Here is a 14,900-nt window from a genome sequence, read left to right as displayed (position 1 = left end):
ATTACAGATGCTCTGGGAGACCTGGGGTCACGTGAAATAAATGTTTCACGAACCTAATTCACGGTTGTGCTGTTTCAAAGCAAAGTACTGAAACGTGTTATCATTGTATTCTATACTGCAGACTGGGCGCAGGGAAAGCTGTGCTCGCTTTGCAGGGCTGAGAAAGTAATGCAGAGAAGGAGGGGTGAGAGGTGGGGACTGGGAGGGGTGTCTCCAGTGTGAGTGGGAGGCACAGCGCGGGCCAGCGTGGTCCAGCCGCTAACTTTACAAAGAGTCTGTCCTGAACTCTGCAGTGGAGGAGCCGGAAGAGCAGGGCAAAGCGACAACTTCACTCACTTCAATACGAACACTTCAGGTGAGGGGGTTTCTCACCTTAGAAGCACTACCTCATCTCAGGAGGACTCCCCTAAATCAGCAGGGCTACCTGACCTCAGCAGATCTCCATCACCTGCAGACAGAACTACCTCACCTCAACAGACCTCCCTCAATTCAGCAGGACCCTCGTGCCTCAGCAGGGCTCCCTCTCCTGAGGAGGGCACGCTCACTTCAACAAGATTCAAATCACCGCAGAAGTACCACGTGCCCTGAGCAGCAGGACCCCCTCTCCTCAAGCGATCCCTCTACCTCCCCGGGGCCCAGGACGGTGGGTTCTATAACAAAGTTCTCCAGCACAGGCTATGGGCGAGTCCTGGGTGTCGCCAAATGCCAAAGGGCACAGGAGCCAACTTTTCGACCCCATTTGTCTGGATTGTGCGGACCGCAGAGACATCTGAAACAAAGAGAGCGTCGGCGGACACAACGACTCCCACACCAAGGGTCACGCGAACTCGCACTGGGACGCGCCAGCAGCCAGGATGGCACAGACAGCGGGGTGAGTGCCGCGCATCTGCCTCACGAGGGCTGCCAGGAAAGGGTGGGGGCACATTTGAAACCTGGGTCCATATAACAGCAGGCGTCACACAGCGGCTGCCATTATAGTGGGGGCCGAATAACTTTCCCGACACAGTTTAATGCCGGCCACCGTGTGTTTTTTAATTTAGAGTTTTTATCCAAATTCATCGCATACACATTGCCAACATAAATAAGTAAGCATCAAGACCCTGGCATTTAGGTTTCGAAGTAGCTTAACTTTCGGTCAGCTGGCTGCCTTTACGTTAATGGCTTCTTTTTGTTTCTCTATTTCGTATTAATCTTTTAGTGTCATTTTATCACGATCTAAGGGCCTCCTCTACGGTGAAATGGCGCAGCGCGGTGCCGCAAGCGATCTTTCTGCGCCGCGCTGCATCAGTTCCAAAATGCAGGATTGCGCCATATTTAAAAGAATACGGCGACTCCCTGCGTTTCCCCTGCACCTGCGCTAAATTAGTTGCCTAGCGCCAATGCAGCCACCCTTGTGCCATGGTGCAAGGATGGCTGCGCTGCAGGGGAGATTGTTTTTGTGCAGGAAGGGACACCTTGCTGCATAAAATCAATCTTCAATGGTGATTTGCCCCTACTATGTGTACTAGTTACAAAACGATATTGCCCCCGCAGGGAACAACAATATATACCTCACATCTAATTTATATGCAGTATAGATACATGCATGTAAATTAGATGTGATGTATATATTGTTCTTCTCTGAGCGGCCAATATAGTTTTGTAACTAGTCTTTAACCAGACCCCTTTTGGGTTCTTTTCTGGGTTACCCTCTGGGGTTTGTGGCATACCTACTATGTGTACAACAGAAAGCAGCACAGACAGAAAGAGACAAAAACTAGCGCCACTCTTAATGACTCCCCTGCCTCAGGTTTGCGATTTCTTCTAAATCTGAGGCAGTGTCAAAAAGCAAAAGGTGTTGCATGGGTACGCCCACAGCAAAGCCCATTGCCCGCCCCTTAGCCGCAGAACACTGCATCTGGGTGGTCCATATCTACAATGATACCTTAAGCCAGGAAAAGTGGCTTATCACTGCCTTGTAGGTATGGTACACTGCACATTGCCACCGGAGCATTGCAAAAAACAAGTTGCTTTTGTGGCGCTAGACGTTTTTCCCCCTAAAAGGTTTCAGAGTTTGTTTCTTCTGTGCGGTTGTGCATCTTATTTCCACCTTATATTCGGCACGTTGAGCTGAAGAAAGACTGCGGGGTCTGTCTGTGATGGGTAAGAGAGGGACGCCAGCCCCTCGCTGTTGGCGTTTTGCTCTGCCAGGGTGCAGCTGTGGGCCTCCAGTGTGTGCTGCGCAAACAGCGTGTCCCAAGTTCGGAACACAGAGCCGAGCTCGATCAGTCTGGTGTCAAGGGCACCAGCCAGCAAACGGATTCCACGTTTCATACTTATTCATAAGAGTCAAGACACGCACAGCCCATCCTCCTCCGAAGCTCATTAACAAGAAGGTTACTTCGGCATTAGGAGTTAGCGGGAAGGGATGGTCCTGAAGAGGTGCGACAAGTCCTTGCTCTCTCCATGGGCTTTCCTCAAGCCTTGTCCACTCGCAAATCACTAGGGCGGGAGCATAAGTATTGGTTTATAATTTAATGCCAGGGAGTAGCCAGAAAATGAAAATAACCTGCCCACACACACAGACTTTGAATTAAAGCTCTGATGGTGCAAAGCAAGTGAGCCCAACCCTACATAGCAGAGCTACCTACTCCCTTACGACCATGCATCTATCCATTCATCCTGTCACCCTTCTATCCATTATTTCACATTTACATTCTGTCACCCATTCATTGTTTAATCTATTATTCACTTTTCCAATTCCATCCATCCACCTACACTGCTGTTAATCGATCCATTCACCCCTGCCATCCATCCATCCATTCTGTCATTCGTTCACCCACTTTGGCATCCAGCCATCTATTCACTCATCCTTCCATTCTGCCATCCATTAACTCATCGGTTCATACAGTCATTTATCTTTCCATCCCTTTACTTTGCCACCATTTCACCCGTCCATTCACTTATCCATTCACTCACTCATTCATTCATCAATCCATCCATCCATCCCTTTACTCTGTCCATTTACCTATCCATTCACGCACCCTTTGCCCACTCAGTCATCCACCCTCTGCCCACTCATTCATGCACCCGCTCATCCATTCCATTCCGTTCCTTCCTTTCACTCTTACTCCCAATATTGCCTCCTTCTTTCCCTCTTCTATTTACCCATTTTTCGCACTTTCTTGCTCCCGCTTGCTCTTCTGTTGACACTGTATTCCTTTATAGCTGTAGGTATGAGGTTTTGTCTTCCGAGTTACTGGCAGAAGAGGCCCACAAAAACCCATCCTGCTGTAGCTGCTGAAGCAGGGGGGTCACATTGCCCTTGACAGAATGCATTTCTTTTTTGTTGAAAGGTAGATAGCGTAAAACAGAAGCCGAATTCCTTATAACTTTTCACTTATAATGTACTAGCGCAAGTGATCGCCCAGTGGTCCAAGGGCAGCAGATTGGTACCCATCTAAGAAGGTGTTCCCTCCAGTCAGAGCCCAGCAGACATTGTCACCTTCTCACTCACCCCTCAAGGCTGTGGCACAGCTCCCTGTGATGTCATGCTTTCACTGCCCACTTGCTGTGCATTTATTGAAAAACAGAAGTATTTCGATAAGCAATGTTCTGCTCAGGTACCTGAGGTGAGCATTAGCTTTGGTGGTAACATACAGAGACAGTGATGAATATGGCAGCTGGTAAGTGGTGCCAGTTGCACGGCAGACCATACATTTAGAACATTTACAGAGCCAACGGGATGCTGAAATGGGCAGTTTCAAGGGGAGGGGAGACGTACTTAGAGGATCAGACTGAGATCAGCCAGTGTTTCGGCTTTTGTACCAGGCAGTGGTCTTTAAGAGACTATTTAATTGTATACAATTGTGCAGGAATTGAGTTGCACTGAGGAAGAGGGCGAAGCGAGAAAAACAGAATCTGATTGCAATGCATGGAGCTTTGGTGTGAGGAGGGGTTTGCGACTGGCAAGGTCTAGGTTTTGAGTAGGAGCCAAACACTGAAGGTTCCGAGATGTGGTCCGATGAGGACCTTTTAACTGTTTTAAAGACTGATAGCCTTGTTTACAGTTTGGTGTACAGGGCCATCTGCCCAATAGACGTAGATATTCTGTCCACCAAACTCGTGGTTCACCTGCTTACTTAGCTACCATGCTTCCGATGGAGGAACTTGTGCTTTCTCCCTGACACAAACCTTTGACCGACTGACATTGGACCTTTGGTCTGTGGATGCAAGACCATTCACCCAAAGGTGACGTTGCAACATCTTTTTTTATTGTTTAGGGCTACCTAGAAAAGCTTCACATGTAATCAGATTAATAATCCCCCCACACGCAGGGAAAAAAATCTCCAGCCATCAAGCCCCCTATATTTTGGTCTGTCAAAAAAAGTACTGCTTTTCGATTTTATTTTATGGAAGAAAGGCCTATATTTATACTTTTTTAGCGTCGCATTTGCGCCGCTTTCTGACGCAAAAACGGTGCAAACTTACAAAATACAATTGTATTTTGCAAGTTTGCGCTGCTTTCGCGTAAAAAAATGATGCATATGCGGCGCTAAAAAAGTATAAATATGGGCCTTAGTGGCTTCATCTTCACTGCTTGTCTGAAGGCACAGAGATCTCCCCCTGCCTGGCAGAGAGATTTAAGTAGGGTGGGCTGTAGTCCACCAGGTTAGCAGAGTAGTCTACTACCATCTTGGCAGAATGGAGTACAGCCTATCCATATCGTGTGCGGTGCTGTGTTGTTGCCTGCCAGCCAACTGATGGTGATAGCATGCGGTAGGGTATGCCTCAAGAAACCACACACAGTCTTTGGGGTGAATTGTAGCGCCTTATCCAGTGAGGTAAGGGAGTTTTAAGGAAGAGTCACAGAAATGCTGTTGCATTAGTGCAGTTTATGAAAGACTTTTGCCGCTACCAGTGTCTACAGATGTAGTGCGAATTGGCACACCCTCCATGCTTCATCATTAGGATGGCACATACCTCATCTTGAAGGAATAAGCGAGAAAGCGACAAGCTTCAAGAGCCTCTTGATGGCGTCTCAGACAAGTACATATGGAGATGTCTGTAAAAATACCATTCATTGTTTAAAAACATTACATAAAAAATATCAACATGTTCATTCTCTTCCAGACAGTATTCCAGATTAAGGTGCAACCGCAATTTTGTACCCAAACTTGGGTCACAACTTGACAACCAAGACCCAGCATTTTTCTCCACTCTGATTGCACCTGGTAAAGCAAGGGGGCATTTGCATGGGGAAAAAAGGCAATCTCCCCTTATTCCGATCTTCGGAACTCAGAATGGAAAGGGTAATAGTGTCCTGGGAAAAAATGAAAGTCCCTGTGTCGGTATTTTCAACCAAGGGTACTATTGAAAAAAAATACAGTCCCTGTCAAAATGAGTGCCCAAGATCAAATCTAAATTGACCAAAAAAAATATGAACGCTAGTTTTATAACATCGTTATTCCGTGTAACAACACATTAATTCATAGATACACAACTTCTCTGCTCCACATTCTCAAGAGCACTGGTCCTTGAAGCAATTTACAAGATGATAATAGTTTCCTGTAAGTCTGAGACAGCCATTACAGGCTGATTTTCCGGGAAATAATTCCCCTACGGGATTTGGTGCTTGTTACACTTTCGTGTCACTCATATAGCTTGATAACGATTTAAGTCTACATGTTTCCAGATGTAAGAATTTGCCGATTTTATTGAGTGCTAAGCTGTGACGTCTGTTGAGGTGGAAATGATATGCTAAGGGGCTGATTTATGAAAAGTTAACAGCGCCTTTACTTCATTTTTGTCGCAAAAGTGGCGCAAACTAACAAAATAAAATTATATTTTGTAAATTTGCGCCACTTTTGCATCAAAAAATGACGTAAAGGCGGTGCTAACTTTTCATAAATCAGGCCCTTAATATTGCTAACAACCATCAATTACTTATTAATCGGCGTCCTCTGTGCTGGGAAGAACTATTTTACCACATTTTTGGCACCAACTTTGTGCAGAACTTGATGTGCTAGTGTGTATGACAGACAAGCTCTCGACAATATTGCCCATCCCTTTCCATTCAGCTACTTTTCAGCTGAACACAGACATCCCAGGACGGCTGGCCTGCCTGAAAAAACATGTGCTTTTGTTTAAAGTGCCAAAGATTAGAGAGGAGAAAATAAACAAATTCTGTTTGCACAGTGGGAAGTTATGACGTTCCATAGAACACTGATGCAATTGTTTAATGAAGCAGACACACTTTGTAACAGAAGACTGGAATGTAACTCCCCGACAAAATGAATTGTGAATACATTTTAGGATTTCGCTAATTAACCTATACACTGGACTGTGAATCTGGAGCAGTTGCTTTGGATTTGGATTTGTAAATCACAAATTACTATTTTTTTGTCAAATATCGATTAATTTCTGTTAGGAATCGATTTATTTTGGTCATTTAATGTCAAGATTTTGCTACCAATTCTCTTAGGGGCATATTTATAATGGTTTTGCTTAATCGTTGCACCACGCAAGGGTGATGCAAAATTTAGAATGACATTTGCCACACAAGGCCACCTTGCATGGCCCTGTGTGGCTTAGTAAATATTGAGTAACGTAAGGCAGTGGTATTCACTGCTTTGAGTAACTCTGCCCAAGGGAGGCGTCCCATGGGTGAAGCATGTGTGTCCCCACACATCCACCCATGGATGTTGGTGCATTACCGGACGTACTATTAGTGATAGGCCTGGAAATGTGTCAAAATGCTATGCTTCCCCACAGGAGCTGTAACTATTTCTCCTCCTTTTCCTCATTCTACGCATGCTGCATTCTTCAGCACCGATAGGAAGAGGAAAAAGCCTCAGAGGATTGATTGTTTTTTTGGAGAAAGATGTCCCTTCCTGCACAAAAAACAATCCTGCTGCAACACAGGTGCCCTTTCACCATGTTGCAAGGGTGCCTGAGTTGGCACTAGCTAAAAGTGCACCAGAGCAAGCAGCGAGCAGGAATGAGCTGTGTAATGTAAAATACAGAGCATATCTGCCCTTTCCCTTCCACACAGTGGAGCACAGCAACGTAGCTTGTTGCATTGCATGAATTTTTGATAAATATACCCCTTCATTTTTAGGGTTGAGCCTGCGTCGCATGTGTTTGCGCATGCGTTTCGCTTGCGAGACGCTTTAGGAGCTAGAATAGGGCTCGGAGCCCCGTCCATGTCACGTCAGTGTTTTTCATTGATTTGTGGGCTTGCCTGTTAAAATCTGCTTACTTTCATTAGTGGAAGGCATGCGTACGTCATGCCTTTTCCTGTGATTAGCCCTCCTCGAGCGCAGCGACCAAGTACTGAAAACATGCGAGGCTCGCTGTTTTCCGTCGGGTTTGTGGACTACTTTTTATCTTTGTTCACAGCGCAATCTCACTTGGCAGAAGTCAAGCACTTTCCTTGACATCGACCCTGTAACATAATTAATTGTTCTTTCGCTGGTTACGGTAATAATTGCACTTTTACCGATAGGTTCCACTACGAGTGAACTGTAACAGCGCGATCGCGTTCTTTTTTTTTCATTTAATGTGGCAAGAAAAGTCCGGTTGGGCGTTTTCAACTGCTAATAGATCTAACTCGGAGAAATGCAAAACCCATTGCATTGCAAATGCTTGTTATTTTTGGTGCATCTTTCAAAGAAATGCCAAAAATTGAGGATATTTCATTTTTAAAGTGGAACAGTTTATTTCGCAGTTTGGTGTGCTGCTCCAACTGCTTTTCAGGCATTCAGAGAGAGATTTGCCAAATTCCAAGACTTTTTGTGTGGTGCGGGCGGCAAAGGCAATTAATGTATCTTGCCATCAGCCATGCAGTGCACAGGCCTTAAGCTGTCAGGAGGAAATGTTTTTCAGGGCTCTCCAGAATCTCAGCAAGTCTTCTTTGAGCCTTAATGGAAGATGTCAAATGATCCATGAAGCCTGAGTATGAGGACTGAAGAGTGGTCTGAGCCCTTCCTTTTTGGGTGGGGGAAGGTATGCAATACAGTAGGCGCTTAGCTCCTAGAAGGTGGCAACATTTTAACAACATTATTGTAGCAGGCATTTGAAAAATGTAAGGTACTGTGCCTATGCCCGTATGACATCTGTGTGGTGAAAAGGGTAAGCATTGGACACTACAAAGAGTGATATGATGAGGAGGGGACTGTAACATGTAATATGTAACTTGGTAATTAGGCCAGAGCACTACACTTCAATTATTACAAGATTTGACATTACATATGTACCACATACTAACGATGTTAGCAACAAATAGAGAATGTGACTTCCTCAGAATGACATGGTTTGGTCAAGTGCTGAAGAGGTAGGAGAAACCTGGTTTCTGAGTTCAAAAGGCAGCTACTTAATCCTATTTGACTTTTACTACCCTACTTAGAGCTACATGACTTTTAGTACCCAAGCAGTTTAGTAGCTCACCAATGGTTTTGACAAGGAGCTTGGTATAGAATATGTGAGATGAGCTTATTTTATAGCAGAAAATTGGACCACGGGCTGCAGGGATTTGTGTTTCCCAGATGTTACCTAGGTTGCAGCGGAGAACTGTAATGGCAGCCACTCAGTCATCCCATCTGTCACACCCCCTTCTAGAAGTCCTGCCACGAGACTTCAAGCAGCATGAAAAGGTGACAAGAGAATGGTATTGCAAAGAAAGTATAAAATTAAACTGTCTGCCACTGCAGGCCTTTTGAGCAGTGTGATGTTCCAGCTGTCATGCGTGTCCCCTTTTTTGCAAATGTTCTAAAATAAAAGAAAGGTAGGTCCTGATTTAGGCTTTGGTAGAATCAGCACATCCGCCAAAAAGAGGCAGATGTCTCGCCTCGTCCACCCTACCTACAGTGTACCGGTAGAGGTATATCCGCCACTTTATGACGGTTGCCAAGCACCCACAAAACATCTACATCCTCCCTTTAATCAGCTGTACACTTCATGAACATAGAAACTTTTTCGAAAACATGCACCAGGTTGCAATCAATGAGGATTCGCAACTTTCCTGATGGACTGCAACATTGTACATAAAGAAAATTGCACAGGCTCAATCCTTATGCTGCCACTTCAAGGGCTAGTGAAATGTACTGGAGAAAAGTCAATATTGTGAGGATTTAATGTAGCAAATGGCAATCGAGAAAGACCCTCCCTTGACAAGCAAGTTTAAGTCCCTAATCACTCATTTTAAATGATGATAAAAGTTTGCAAGCCATACGAGAATCAATGTTGCTTTCGAAATGGGTAAAAATGTATCTGCTTCCTCGCTCACTCTACTTAAAATGCTTACACTTAAAAAAGGTTAGTAATTTGAGCAATGGTGCATGTCTCTGGATTGAAAGCTTGCCGACCCGACTCAGCCGTTCATCCTTCCTAGGTTAATATTTCCAGTCTGTTTCTGGCTTGAGGCAAATAACACTATCCCCTCCTTACAAGTGGCCTCTCAACTCTGCCCCATTAGAATTACGGGATCTGCGGAAACACTGCAGATTTCTTATCTTTCACCGGGAGGTTTCGGCTGCTAAAAGCAAGTATGAAGTACAGCCCCACACACCCGGACCCGGCGAGTATAACCTCCTTGCAGCAGAAATGGGGAATGCGCCTTGTTATCAAGGCGCCTTGGGGCACCAGCATAAACATCACATTTACAACCTTCGCCTACGGGGAAGCTTTTCAATTACTGAAGCCTTGTTTCCTGTAATTTGGCCACTCTCACCTCAATCCCTTCTGAGGGCCTGTGTGGAATCAAAGTGACGCATAGGTGGGCGCCGGCTCGTTGTTTTACGCGTGCCTTCCTCAGCCGCGTTACAGCTTCGTTCCACCTGAAATGCGCACCTATTGTGAAAGGCAAAGCAGGGTGATGAGAAATGAACTGGGTGAGGATGAAGCCTACAAAACATATGACTATATACCACCACCTAGTGGCATGATGGTAAAATACAACAAAATGCAGGTCAGTAACCCGATTTACAACGCACAATTACTCAGAGCTCAATTTGTGCAGGAAGCACATACACTGGTTATTTTGACCTACCGTTCTACGGGGAAAAAAGAAATAGGATTGAAAACAGTCTGACATTTTGACGAACCGTAGACGCGTTTCGGTTTCCAGTAAGGACAGTTTGAGGAATGGCAGAAGAAAAGTTGTAGTCAGTGATTGAAAGGAGAAAACTATTTTCCAGCCTAATTTGTAATACAGCAATCTTCATTTTTATGCGTATCATAAAATAAATGTATGTTTCTCGTAAGTAACTTCTTACTCATTTCCTATTTTATGTTATAGACAAGTTCGTACATGCTTCATTCACAATCGTTTGATGGGAAGGTTGTATATACGAGTATCTGTTAGATTATAACACATGTCGAATATTGTTACTGTTCAGATACCACCTATTGGCTCAGTAAATCAGAACCATTGCTCATTATAACCAATATACCATGCACTCTCCCAAAAAAGTTGTTTTCCCAGTTTTGACTCTGAAATAAAAGCAGAATTCAGTAAGTATTGTTACTCATATATTCATATAATGTGTCAGGTGGATATGCAAAAGCACAAGACTGTAGCCTTCAACGCTGGTTCTCAAGTACCTTATGCATGTCAGATTTATAGGTTAATCTTTTCATAGATCTACATACAATGATACCTATAATCATAATAGAGAGGCAACATAGAAACAATGCAAGAGCAGTAGGTCCTTTATGTTTGCTTTTTTAATTGTGTTCTTCATCAAAGTATGCAAGCAAGTGCAACCTACACGTTTCGCCTTTTCACAGACTTCCTCAGGGCAACGTTCATTGAAGATGACGTATAGGACCAACCTGGTCAAACAATATCGACAACATCAGCCAGATATCCAGAGTACACTCCAATAAATGTAGATAGTCTTGAATCATAGCACAAATGTCCAGTGACCAACGTAAGGTCGATACCAAGTTTAAAAAATCAGCAGTTCAATATTCCATGCTATGTTTGGCAAGAGGACCGCGTCCAATATCCAGGTTTATAAAAGTAGGTAAATACCTAATTTTATAAAGCGCTTGCATACTTTGATGAAGAATACAATTAAAAAGACAAACATAAAGTACCTACTCTTGCATTGTTTCTTGGATGACACCCTATTCGCACACTTTGTATCTATGTTGCATCTCTGTTACGAATAAAAGTCTCTAATGCTTGAACATTTGGTAGCTGGTCTTTAGAGGTGGGTGATATTTCCTTTGAACTGAGTGTTTACTACAGGTGGTGTAGCTGCCAATATTTGTTCAATACAATGATACTTGGCAGGACTCCTTTGCGAAGCAGTAGTTATTTTGTGAACATTACCTGTTACAGCTCCAACTGCACCGTGAAAGGTCCCAACCCTTTTATCAGTCCTTGTCCACAGGGAGACATGTGCCAAAGCTTCTTAATAATTCCCACATCCCCTCTTTCTGTTTTGGGATGTCGCTGCATCATGCAATGCATAACGTTTCAGTCTTCTAATGCTCAGCCATGGTAATACAAGCTCCGGTGCCAGGTGTACTTTTGCCATTTGAATTCATCACTTGTTCTAGCAACAAATTCATTTTTAGGATCATTAGTTGGAATCTGATGCCTTCTCGGCGCTCCTGGTAATGGTGGAAGCGCAAGGTAGGTAACACGGGTGTTCTAAATGTAGCACCAACCTTGCTAAAACCAGACAACTTTAGCCGATAATTTCAAAATGGCGGCGACAACCCTCCCCTGTTGTGGCATTACATCAAAGATAACATTCACCATGACCACCACCGTCCATACATCTTGCCGCCTGCATCTCTTTCAGGCTGAGCTTTTGGTGAATGTGTTCAGTACAAATTCCATTCCCACTCGTTTTAGAGAGGGTAGACTCCCTAAAATCACAGCGTTATTAGAGGAAATCACGTTGTGTGTTGTTGCGGTGGGAAAGGAGGCTGGTAGGGAGGTTTCCGTTTTATTTTAAAAGCACTGCAGTCCAGGACAGGGCCTCGCATGGGATTGCAGAGTGCTTTAATATTCTTGCCCTTTGTCTATCGCTGTGAAGGCCTGCTGGAAACAACTCGCACACATTGCTAATTTGTGTCTTGTAATTTGTTCCACAGATATATTTTCCTTTCATTAGGCAAAGTGTACGTTTGTCCTTCATAGTCCAGGCTACACATCTTGCTCTCTACAGTTATTTGTACGCTATCACATAGTTATCGATTTTTTAATTCTAGCCACTTTTTACCTTATAGTTTACTTTTTATTCTAATCTACTGCATTCTTAATGTAATCTGAAAGTCTACTCGAAACTGACAAAGAGCTATTCCAAAGGCCCCCTAATTTCATTGAATGTTGAGGCACAGCCAGAGGAAACTCAAGTTCGGATAACTCTGACATGCAACCAGTGCTTTAAATGGGCCGGTACTGTCCGGTCCTGGATACCGGCACTTTTTTTATTTTGAGAGAGGGAGTACCGGCACATCGGAAGAAAAACATAATACTTTTAATAGGAGAGTACCACCACTTCCCAGCAACAAGCAGGTACTTTGGCACAGAGTACCTGCACTTTAATTTTTCCTTTTCAAGCACTGCACGCAACGTATTTTCACAGTTTTTATAGACGGTTCCATACAATAAATGTTATACTTTATGCAGTTTTGCATAGCGAGAACCATGCCCTTGGGCATCAGAGCCCTTTACAGATGGGTACAATACAGGGAAAATTGAGACAGTGATCATCATATACTGCTGTACAAGACCTGAAATCAGTAAGCAGTGCATTTATAGCTTGGTGTGAAAGACACGGAGACAACAAATGATAAAAAAGGGAGGGTAAAAACTGCAATTCACTTAAAGGCGTAAAACTAGATACATGAGCTTGCAATTTACTCTTTTTGTTTCATAACAGCTGGTTTCTAATTTTATCTTTGCATGCTTTATTTGAAATGAAACCACATTTTAAAGACATGCTGAACGAACTGAAATTTGAATACGAAACAACCAATGCTGAACTTGTAAATGAATAAGTGCAGGGCATACTTAATTTGTGCTTCTTGTTTCCGGTGTCGGAGCACTGATACCTATTTTTGAGGGCCGGCACATATTTTTCTACTCAAGCATTTATTGCGAGCAAAAGACAAATATGGGAAAGAGGGAGGAAGAGAAAAACAAAAAAGCATGACACAAAGGGAGAAAGCAGAAAGCTGCAGGAGTGAGCTGAAGGGGCAGGGAGTGGCTTTAAATGAATTGAAGAGGCCCGAGATGGCTTCAGGATTAGCTGCCTCAGTATTCCATGCTCGCACATTTAATTGCAGCAGCCCCATGTTTAAGAGGAGGGCTTTGGGCACTGGCACATTATTATTTACAAATTAAGCATTTGTGCAGGGACCCAATGTTATCCTCAGAAGCCCACGGCTGGCCTTGTCAAATGATGGGGTGATCAAAACCAAATATCAAGACTGTCTAGTCTATGCCTGGGCGGGATTTTGAATTCCGCTGGCGGAATCGGATTAATTTTGGTATCTCTGCATTTCTAAACTTTAGAAACCACTGCATATACCACTCAGCGCCCTTTCATACTCTGCAGTGATAGATGGCAAATGCAGCCTACAGCCAAACAGCCGCCATAAGACCGTCGCCGTGGCTACCAGCCGACTGCCATATTATGACCATAGCCGGAATTCCGCCAGAAGGCTGGTGGAATTCTGGCTAAGGTCAAGGCGGTGGATGGTGGTAAGGTGGCGTGCTGCTAACAGCAGCACCACGCCAGTAGAGCGCCGCAGACCGTATCATGATCCATGATACGGCCTGGCGGTGTTCTGTTGGGGGACGCTGCTGCTGGCAGCAGCGCCCCATCCCGTCTCCTGCTGGAGGACCCCCTGCAAGCAGGTAAGTTGGGTTCTCCGACAGGGGAGGGTGGAGGGGGTGTTGTGTGTGGGGGTGGGGGGGTCTGTGTATGCTTCTGTGTGCATGCATGCGGGTGTGGGGTGTGTGGAATGCATGTGTGTATAAATGGATGTGAGTGTGCATGTATTTCTGTGATTGTGTGTGTGCTTGTATGTATGTCAGTGTGTGAGGATGTGTGTGTGCATGGATGTATCAACATCAAAGGGAGGGACAGGGAGGATTAAAGGTCCAGTGTATAGTCTCCCCAAGTAACAATAGACAAAATGAATACACTGTTCCTAGCAAAGAAGAAGAAGGGAAACCCTATGGTTTAGGAGCAAGAGCCCTCACACATCCATTCGGATGTCATGCTTCATCATTGGGGTGCTCCTCGTCAGACCGGCGCTGCAATGTCTGACGGGCTCCCCGTTAGGGGGCTCTTTTCCAGAGATCTTTTTAGAGTCACTGCCGTGGTAGACTGAGACCTACAGGCAGGTAGTGATTCAAGAGCAGGAGAAAGTTAAAATTGGTTCTCTATCCCGACAGGCAATTCTCATTTAATAGGCAAAAAGGGGATAGGACCAAGATTAAAAACAGATTGAAAATGATAAAATGAGGTAATGCTCAAACACTTACCAGGAATAATGGGGGCGAGAAATTATCTCAAAGCCACCCAAACAACGGTCAACATGTTTCGCGGCTTACGGTCTAACAGATCCACTGACGCTTATTCAGGACCATACATCAAAAAGACACTTCTCCTGTATCACAATCATTAAAGCATTATAGAGTAGTTTATCAAAAGTCTAATAAAAAAGGCCAAACTTCCCAGTCACTTACAATAAAGCGCACTGTCCGTCCAGTCACCTAAACATATTAAGGTCGCCCTGGGAAAAGTAAGAAAGTGAATAAAAACAATATAAGTAATAGTAATGTGATTGTGACCAGTGCTGGATTAGTGCGCAGACTGAGTGATAAACCGCAAAGCACAACGTGAAACTAAAAAAAGTGCTTACCATCCCTTATTCTAGGAAGGGCTCCT

At 44.3% G+C, this 14,900-nt stretch overlaps 1 protein-coding gene across 1 annotated transcript in view; it reads left to right on the top strand.

Annotated features, from left to right (window-relative positions):
- The first annotated feature begins 268 nt into the window (after nt 1-268).
- The window catches only part of S1PR3 (sphingosine-1-phosphate receptor 3), a 29,511-nt gene continuing 14,879 nt past the window's right edge, over nt 269-14,900 (top strand). Inside the window, exon 1 of the mRNA XM_069227569.1 lies at nt 269-871. The gene's annotated coding sequence lies outside the window, so the exon portion shown is untranslated. The remainder of the gene's footprint in view (nt 872-14,900) is intronic.

This window comes from Pleurodeles waltl, chromosome 1_1 (assembly GCF_031143425.1).
Source record: "Pleurodeles waltl isolate 20211129_DDA chromosome 1_1, aPleWal1.hap1.20221129, whole genome shotgun sequence".
NCBI lineage: Eukaryota > Metazoa > Chordata > Amphibia > Caudata > Salamandridae > Pleurodeles > Pleurodeles waltl.
The sequence above is the reverse complement of the archived record's forward strand: the minus strand, read 5'-3'. Positions and strand labels throughout refer to the sequence as shown.